Source organism: Cupressus sempervirens, chromosome 5 (genome assembly GCF_028749045.1).
Source record: "Cupressus sempervirens isolate cs-2001-9-10 chromosome 5, ASM2874904v1, whole genome shotgun sequence".
Taxonomy (NCBI): Eukaryota; Viridiplantae; Streptophyta; class Pinopsida; order Cupressales; family Cupressaceae; genus Cupressus; species Cupressus sempervirens.
In genome coordinates this window covers 556286220-556296516 of record NC_143122.1, presented here as the reverse complement: position 1 = coordinate 556296516, position 10297 = coordinate 556286220, and the positions used below count along the sequence as shown (strand labels likewise).

The following is a 10297-nucleotide window of genomic DNA, read 5'->3' as shown; positions in this document are numbered from 1 at the left end:
CTAGTTTGTCTGAACTGCATAAAATTCATTAGATGATAGTTGTTTTATATATGGTATTTATTCACTGTGATTTGCAAATGCCAGTCTACTTTACTCTTTTGTAATTGTTATTTAAAATTTCATTGATAGGATTTGTTCTTTTGTTTGATGAGAATCCATAAATGGTAAGAAAACTGATTGAAGTTTCCATTATGCCTTAGTGAGGAATTTAGAAGGAAAGTTAAATGTGATTGTTGATGATACTTTTTTATCTGTAATATATTCTTTGTGCAAACACAAGAACAACCTGGATTTTTAGTCCGTCTATACCATGCTGACCTGTTTTAAATATCGCTTATTTTGCTTGAGTTATTTTCAACATTATTTGTTTTTTCCCACCATTACAATGGTTTTAATTATTCTGCTCTCCTGCAAAATAATGTGCAGGGATTTCCTCGGATAGATATTGATATTCCAGCTGTTTGCTCTGATCGAAGTTGTCTTGCAAGTATGTTCCGTGTATTCTATTGTGATTTCTAGTACCAATGATTCATATGCTTCAGCTATCACTAGCACTGACACGAGAATGGATTTACAACAGAACCTTGATGGGCGATACAGTCAGTTCAATTTTTTCATGTGACTTGCCTGTTTTCTTAGAATTTTAAATCTTTTCCTTCAAAGAGAGAAAGCTCATATGTACTTGCAGAGATAGCAACAATGAACCATCTAATGTTATCAGTAGCAAACAAACAACTCGCACTGCAAATTTGATTCAATATTTGGAAGATATTTGATTGAATGTTAGAGGCGGTTTTGAAGTGTGTTTTGTCACGATGGTATGTTTGAATGACAAATGTTACCCTACTTGGAAGGTGTTAGCCTCAAGAGTCTTCCCTTAGCAAATTGAAAATTACTATGAATGCTTAAGTAGTAGAACACTCTTTTAGTCCCATTCAATTGTCTTTGACAGAATACTAAGAGTCACAACAACGTCTATTGATTTAACATGGTGGAATCGGTTATGTACAGCCTATAAACACTTCTAGTGAAATTTGAGTTCATGCACATGAACTTATGTAATATCCCTTTGGACATTTTCTCTAGATTTTTACCAGAGAATATTTTCTCCAGATTTTTACCAAATGTTCTACAGGAATTTACATTTCTATGCAAACTGAATTCTCTTTATCCAATAGATTATTTAAAATCATATAATATCAGACTGAAAAAAGATCTGAAATTAATTATAAAATATAAAGGTAAATCATTACAATCTCATTTTTAAACAGATATGAAATACCTCTATTACAAATTTACCCAGTTGTGAACTTTGTCATGAATTCACCCAAAAAATGAATTGGGTTTCTGTACAATCCACCAAGAAATCTTGAAGGTTTCCATCCTTAGGTTTTAGAACTGAAGCTTAAAGCTCCCAAACTCTCCAAGAGAGAATAATAAACCAACGAAAAACCAAGCATGATCAAAAAGATCCTCACAATGTTTTTTATAGCACATTCTTGTGACTTTGTTTTCGTTCTGTCTGTCTCCCCATATTCCTTTTCTTTGTCTCCTTATTTTACCTCTTTAAACTAAAATGACTATTATTTTTTTCTCTTGGCTCCATAAAGTCATTTTACTACTTTATTAAATAATTAAATCTAGTTGTCATTTAGTTTGATATAATTTGATAACTTAAATTTAATTACATGACTGATTTCTAATGTCTCGAAACCCAAAAAGGGACATTCCAATCCCCAAAAGGGGACATTGCAATTGATTCAGTTTTGTAAGTAATTTTATCATCATTGAATGGAAAACCCATTTTAAGTCCTTATGGCATTATTTAGATATGGAAATCAAACTTTCTGGATATAAAAATTTGAACAAATTTAAACTAGATTCTATTTTTAGACCCTTTATCAGCGCATAAGTTTTAATTCAGAATTGCAGCTTGTGGAAAGTTGATAAAATGTTTTGATTGTCTGCATAAACGGCTCCACCTTCTTCGTGGAAAACTACACCTCTACTGAGTGAGATGATTAATGTCCACATCAATCAGCCAATAGGCTTTATGATTGTCACAATAGTCTGTAAGCATCACTTTATGACTTTTGGAATCCACTTTGGTCCTCTTTGCATCTAGAATCTAAGCATATGTTGTTAAACCAAAAGCCTTTATGCAATTGATATCTGGCTTCCTACCAGACCATGCTTCCTCTAGGGTCTTCTTTTTGATGGCCTGTGTAGAGATTGATTCAGAAGGTACACTATAGTTTACACTGCCTGTGCCCAAAAATTCATAGGAAATGTATATGCTTCAACATAGACAAGGGCATTTTCATAATATTATGGTTCCTCCTCTCCGCAACACTGTTCTACTAAGGTGTGTAGGTTGTGGTAAGTTGATGCTTAATACCCTTTGTAGCACAAAAGTTGGAGAATTCATTGGAACAAAACTCCCCTCCATTATTTAACCTAAGAGTGTTGATCTAACATATTGATTCTTTTTCAACTAATGGTTTTAACTTCTGGAATTCATTAAGCACATCTGATTTTTCTTCTAGAAAAAACACCCACATTTTCCAAGTGAAATTGTCTACACAGAAGAACATACCTGGCACCAGTGAACGATGCAATATTCACGGGTCCACAAACATCGGTATGAACCAGCCGCAAGATTTTGGATGCTCTCCAAGAGTCTCCATCTGAGAAGGGAGTGTGATGTCGCATCTCTCCTTGGCAGGCTCCACAAACACCAGGTGTCTCTGACTGAATCTCAAGTAAGTCATTCACTGGATTCTCTTAAGGCAACTAAGATAGGGTATGTTGGGGTGACCATACCAGTAGTTCTAAAGAGAAGTAAGGGATGAACTCTTCACATCCATTGCAACTTTCTGAGACTCTCAAGTATCAGTAAGACAAAATAATCCATGATCTTTGATGCGAATGACAACTGTACTCTTCGACTCTTTGTCAACAATATGGCACTTTTTTGTTTTGAAGAGGACATACAACTTAGGACAATTGCGCAAAATTTGACTCACTCAAACCAAATTGAGCGTCATGTTGAGAAATACGAGATTTAAATGCAATCTGAATGTTGCCCTTGCTGACTACTGTATACTTTTCACCTTTGCCAAAGATCACTGAATCGGTGCAAGGTTTGTGCTTTGTGAACCAATATCTTTTGTGTGTAAACCATAGTAACACGGGGACGCGTCCCCCCCCTTTTTGCCCGACGTCTCGGAGACTTCAACGCACCGGAGACTTGGGGACTCCGTCTCCCCGTCCCCAGCGGTGCCACTAGATTCCACCACCTCCACCAAGGATGGGAGACATCCCGCTATTCACTATTTGCAAATTCAACTATTTATGTTTAATGTTCGATGCTCCAATTCAATGCAATGTTTCAAGTATTCACTCTTTTACATCTTTACATCCTATATTGCAATACATATTTTCATAACTAACATTTTTAAATACCATATGCATAGATATATACACCCCTCTTGTCCCCTGCCGCCGTCCCCCCACCATCCCCCCGCCGTCCCCAAATTAAGGCCCCTCTGTCCCCCCGTCCCGAAAACTTGTCCCCCCGTTTCGCCGTCCCCCCGTCCCCCAGGGTGGTGTAACTATGGTGTAAACTTAAAGCGTTGAAAAGCTCTGGGATCAATATACCAGGAAAATGTTTTGACATGATTTGTTGTTATTTTTGCCATAAACGCATAAAGGGCATTCTTGCTCAGAATGCTCTCCAACATGGGCCATCAGTTGAGACCATCCTGATTGGATTTTTCATTAGCTAACTGTTTCTTGCATTGATTCTTCATATGACCACGTTTACTACAGTAAAGACATTTGATTACCTTCTTGATTTGCTTTGTTCTTTTTGCTTATGTACTTGCCTTGGCCTTTTCCATATCCATTGGCTTTGTTAGTCAATCCATGTTCCACAGTAGGTGTTTGGTTGCTACTAAATTGTTGTTTCCACTTGATTTGCTACAGGAGCTTGCTACACAATTCATCAAACTTCAGATCAACATTATATTGAAGAAATTGCAGAACTAGGTGGGCCATTTTGACACATCTTTGACCTGCAATTTTTTCCAATCTTGGTATTTTTTAAGACCAATTGTAGCTCAGTGGTTTTGGTGACAGGACAAACAAACTATGGACTCTTGCAGTCAGTGTGAGTGGTTTGGTTTCAACGTTTTGGAGTATTCGCTGCGGCATCAGCAGGTCTTCTGTGCTTTTGCAGCACCCAACACCCTCGATTTTCTGCCCATGCCCAGCTATTTTTGGCACCTCTGACAAACTATTCAGTCATTGCTGCGTCAGTCGACCCCTAATGACATTCTTTAACACGAGGACAGTTTTCTTTTTGGGCCAACTCACTGTTTATTATTGTTTGTGGTTGGCTCACCAAAGTGCCTTTTCAGCTTTTTCTGCGACATGAAGGAATGAACAGGTTCTTTTTATCTTTTTTTTTCGAATACACCAGATTTACAATATTTTGGATTTTCGGCTCTTTCCTGGGATTTTTTAGTATTTTTTCCCATCAAAACCCTAATCCAATTTTCTCAGGTTTTTTGTTTTTGGGTTTTTTAACCCTAAACCTGATTATGGTTTTCTAATATTAATTTTTTTTTTGGACTTCTTTTCTCATCCACTCTGTTTTCTTATCTGATTTCAGGTTTAAGAGTGTTTAGTCCGCTTCAATTTTTACATCTTCACAGGGTTGACCAACAACCTTCGTTTTAGTGACAACATCTTTGACCAACATTTTGTTGAAAAGGATTCAATGGTCTAATGGCTGCAACTACAACACCTAGAAGGAACACATGTTGACGATATTTGAATATCGTTGTCTTGATAAGATCGCGTTGGGTACAGAGGCAAGCTCAGATAGAGCAGGGTAATTGGGATGAATATAATTAAGAAGTTGTCATGTTGTTCATGGCCACATGCCCATGAGATCATGCCACATCCTCAATTTGGTACATTGACTTTGGTGTCTCTCGACATTCTCACATCATTGGAATTGGTTCACAGAGTTCATGTCTTTCTTTAATTCAGTTGTTGTAGGATTAGGAGAGGAATATGCAGTTGTTGGTAAAGGAACTGTACAAATTATACTTTGTGGAAGGTATTTGAAATTTTCCAATGTGTACTTTGGTCTAGGCATGAAGCTGAATCTACTGTCAATCAACCAGATTATGCTTAATTCTCTTTAGTTGTATGTTGTTTTCAGTGCACACAAGTGTACTATTGTTGATAGCGAGTCTCAATCTATAGTTATCGTCGACCACAAGGATCATGGTCTATATAGACGCGTTGATACAAGTGATTTGTTAGGACATCCAAGCACTTGCAGTTTGTTTATGCAAATGTTTGTGGGCCAATGAATACTCCATACAATTATTTTCTCCTACTTGATGATTTCAGCAAGAAGATGTGCATGTATTTTCTCCAGCTTAAATGAAAAGAGTTAATGTGTTTCAAAAGTTCAAGCTCTTGGCGGAAAAAGATCCTGTTGTTACATTATCTCTTTTAGATCCAACAATGGTGGAGAGTTTTTGTTCATCTGAGTTCTTCAACTTTTGTATATTACATGGGATTAAGCATCAACTTACTACACCATACAACCCACAACATAATGGTGTTGTTTAGTGCAAGAATCGTACAGTCATTGAGATGGCTCGATCGGTGTTGGAGCATCACCTTGTTCCAAAGGAATTTTGGGTAGAGGAATTTTTAACAATTGTTTATTTTCTAAGTTGGTCTCCCACATAGGCCGTTAAGAAGATGACTGCAAAGGAAGCTTGGTTTGGTCAAAATCCCAAAATCAGTCATCTAAAGGTTTTTGGCTCTATAACATATGGGGCTTCTAGATGCCAAGTGCACCAAATTGGATACCAAGACTCAATGATTTGATGTTCACAAGATATAGTGATACACATAAGACTTATCAGTTGATTGATGTTGACACCGATTGTCTCATATTCAGTCGAGATGTGGCGTTTGATGAAGACTGAGGTCCATTTCAGCCTTCTCCTAAGGACAAGCCTCCACAGGCTATAGAGATCGATGTTCATCTTGTTTGATTCCCCTGATGGGAGAGATCTAGTTGACATTGTGTGCCACTATCTCCTCCACAAGATAATCAGGGTCTACATCAAGTAATTCCAGGTCCTATTGTTCCTACTGCAGCAGATGTTAGTCCTACTCTCCAACCTTAATGTTGGGCCAAGACCATTGGTGATTTTCATGACGATGAGCTAGGTGAGGTTAGATCTTCCCGAAATAAGAAGAAGCAACATGCAACAATCAAATGTTCTTTCATGGCCAATATTCACAGTATTTCTGAGCCTCAGACATATTAAGAGGCTAAGTACACTAGAGTGTGAACAGGTAGTGACAATTGAACATTAAAGTCTCATGAAAAAACACTTGGGTGTTGTCTGATTCTCCTCCTAGGGAAGAAACCCATTGGCTGCAAATGGGTCTATAAGGTTAAGTACAAGGCACCCCCATACATATTACATCAAGATTGATAAATATTTGACTGATCAAGGGTTTCAGTGCAATCCTTTAGATTCTAATTTGTATGTCAAGCATTGTAGTGGTGAGATTACGATTCTTGTCATCTATGTTGATGATCTGATCATTACTGGTAGTGCAACATATTTGGCTGAGCAGGCCAAACAGAATTTGTGCTAGACATTTGACATGACAAATTTGGGACTTCTTCATTATTTTCTTGCTGTTAAATTTTGGCAGATAGATGCTTTCATTTTTATATCACAGTCAAAGTATGCCAAGAGTTTGTTGGACAAATTTTAGATGCAAGATCACAATCCAATCTCTACATCTATGGAGAAAGTGTTGAAGCTTTCAGCTAAATCAGATTCACTAGTGGAGAATGAGTCAACATTCAGGCAATTAGTGGGCAGCCTTATCTATCTCACTGCTACTAGACATGACACCATGTTGTCAGTTATATTTCTCGTTTGATGACAACCCCAAAGGATGAACATTGGGTTGTCGCAAAGCATGTGTTGCAATATGTGAAAGATACACTTGATTTTGGCATTTTGTATGGCAGAAGTCAAGATCCTTGACTCATTGGTTATACAGACTCAAATTAGGGAGATTATATAAATGATAAAAAATCTACTTCTGGGTATGTTTTCAGTTTGGGCACAAGTTTAGTCACATGGACCAGCAAGAAGCAAGAAGCTATTTCACTCTCATCTAGTGAAGCTGAATACAGAGGAACAGTTAAGGCGACTTGTGAGGCAGTTTGGCTTTGTTGGATGCTTGACGACTTGCATATGCCTCACGCAGGCCCTACCCTCCTATTTTGTGATAATGAGGGATCTCTGAAGTTAGCCAAGAATCCAGAGTTCTAAATTTAGCCAAGAATCCAGTTTTCCATGAATAGGCAAAGCATGTAGACCCTCATTGTCACTACATCCACTATCTTGTCAAAGATGGAATTGTGATGTTGCAGTATATGCACACTGAGGACAGCAGTGTAGACATCCTCACCAAGTCTCTCAATCCTGTTATATTTAGCTAGTTCTTCTAGAACTTTAGTTAATGGTCATTTAGGCTTTCTTTAAGTTTGCTCATTCAATTCTATTTATAGATGTTGTCTTTATTAAGACAACCTTTCTTTTTTGTTCACCTTATTTTTAGCAATTGTAAATTTTATTTAAGAGTTCATTGTTAATACAATCAATCATCCTATTTTTAACAATTTAGGTAGGGGTGACTCAATGAGGTGTCCTAGTGACCCCCCTACCCTTGGCCCAAGAGCGGAATATCACCCCACTTGGCCTAATGTAGCTTGTGCCATCCATATGAGGTGGTGTACCTAGTGTAGTGTCCTATCACCATTTCCCTCAATCTTATTACTCCTATTTTACCTCCAATGATTGAGCATCTCTATGCATTTATTCACCATGATAGAGGTTATGAGGAAAATTTGCAGTAGTGTACAAATAGCTCCTTTTGTAAGCCCAAAGGCAGTCCCTTTGTTCCTCTTTGGTCCTATGGGACTCCTTGGTCACATTACCATGAGATGGTGTGCTTAGAAGGTGACCTTATCGCTGTTTCCCCCAATTTGTGATCCCCTCATTTCCTGGATATGGCTACTTACATTAGGCAGAAATTACATATCGTATTTCAGACAAAAATCCTATCTTAAAATATTCCCAAGTCAGCAATGAAATGCATGTTAAATCAAAGGTATGCAGATTATCTGTACACATCTTTGTATATATAGCTATATAAACAATCACATACTAATAGCATAATCCTGAACTGCATATATAATTCAATAAAGAACAGTCATCAATGGATTCCTTACGCAACGTATGTTCACATGATATTCATACCCAAGAATCGTAGATCTGAATATTATTAATTATAATCTGCCCCTTCTTGATGTCTTCCCTTCTCTTTCAGTTTCTATTTTTTGGTTCATCATCAAATAGATGATTATGTGTGTGTGTGTGTATATATATCCTTAATGGTTGGGAGGGCTGTGTCTTTCCCAATGGTCATCTTCTTTCAAAGGGAGGGACCTTCAATACAGCGTGTTTTCCTTAACTAAATTACGGATTGTTATTAACTTAATAAAAATGTTTCTTTACACCCGAGTCCCAATAATAATGATCTGCGGCTTTATTTTATATCCTTCCTTCATTAAGGTTGAGGTCACAACATTGGTTAAACTTGCTGCATTAGTTGACGACAAGATCTCTCTTTATAATGTTTATATAAACCTTGGTCAAGGGATCACTCTATATATATCAGCCATAGAAATTGCTTTATTCACCGAAGATTGTCAAAATAATATTATGAATGCAATATCTATCAATCTTCAGCATTAGAAGAAAATCTTGAAGGAATATTTTATTATGGCAGAAGTCTCACTATTGTGAGGCAATTTCTGATAAAAAAATGGTTGGGGTTGTGATGTTCAATATATGAGGGATTATATAGTAATATCATATTCCAATTTAATAATTGATTGGTTGAATGATTAAATTTCTTTGATTTGATGATTTAAGGTATTGATGAGTGATGATTAGGTGATTTTTGATTTAATAGATTGATGCTTGATTGCTGAATTGTTGCTACCTTGACCTCAAGGTGAAGTGATCATTGATACGGATTTGATGACTGCTACTTGACCTTGCTGATTGATTAATATCATGAGGAATTAATGATTTCTGGATGAATGAAGGATTTGTCTTTGAGGGTTACAAGTGATGATTGATAGGCTATCCTTTTCACTTTCTTCGTGAAAGGGTCACCACCTTTCATAAGAACTGATTCACCACTTTCTAATGTTGCCTTTGAGAATAATATATTTACCAACTTGATGTCCCTTGGATGTCCTTCTCAAATGATGTTCTCTTTTATATCTCCTTTTAGTGTAGGGATTGACACCCTTTTAGTTGTTAATGCCCTTATGAAAGGGTCACACCCTTTGGTTATGAAAAGCTACCTCTGTTTGACAACAACTGCTGACCCCTTTCACTTCTTATTTTATCTTCACCTATCTTTCACTTCTCAAATCTGCACATATTCGATTTAAGATCTGCATATCCTCTTCTTCTAGATCTACATATCTTATTTTCTTCTTTCCTTTTCACTTCTTATTTCAGACCCTTCCTTATAATACTTTGAATTTGCTCTGTATCTCCTCTACTCCCTTTCCTCCATACCAGTTGATCATTTCCTTTATATCTTTTGTGAGGAATGGCTGCACCTTTTTACCATGTCTGCCCTTTTCAATGGTCACACCCTTTCACAATCACCATCTTTTGAAAGAGTCTCAACCCTTCATCTTTTAAAAGAGTCACCTTATGTTCTTCCCTTCCCATCCTTCTCTTAGTCCTCCCTTAATTCTTATGCTCACACCTTTTCTGCTCTCCATTCCCCCCCTCAAATGAAGTTCTCTCCTCTCCCTTTTATGCCTCATGTTTGAGTGAGACACCCTTTATGCTTTTTGACCATTTGTTTAATTTAACTAAAACTTAATTATTATTTTAATTTTGAATCATTTGATATTTTAAATTTATTATTATTGTTAATTATTTAAGCCTATTTGAAGAAGACTACATGACCCAAATTCAGAAACAACAGTCAATTAATAATAAGGATGTGCTTGCTGGGTGTTTAATGGTAGCTCCATCATAAAAGAATCCATGTCAGCATATGAATAACCCTTTCTCTGTTTTACCATGTCCATTATGAAGGAAAAATGATTGGATTCTTCTATGGAAGGTAACAGCCTCAT

General features: G+C 36.9%; 1 pseudogene across 1 annotated transcript in view; it reads left to right on the top strand.

Annotated features, from left to right (window-relative positions):
* Positions 1 to 10297, top strand: part of LOC149557144 (uncharacterized) — an 86412-nt pseudogene that overhangs the window by 55218 nt on the left and 20897 nt on the right. The window contains exon 3 of the transcript XR_016364607.1: positions 427 to 487. The product of XR_016364607.1 is annotated as an uncharacterized LOC149557144 (transcript). The remainder of the gene's footprint in view (positions 1 to 426; positions 488 to 10297) is intronic.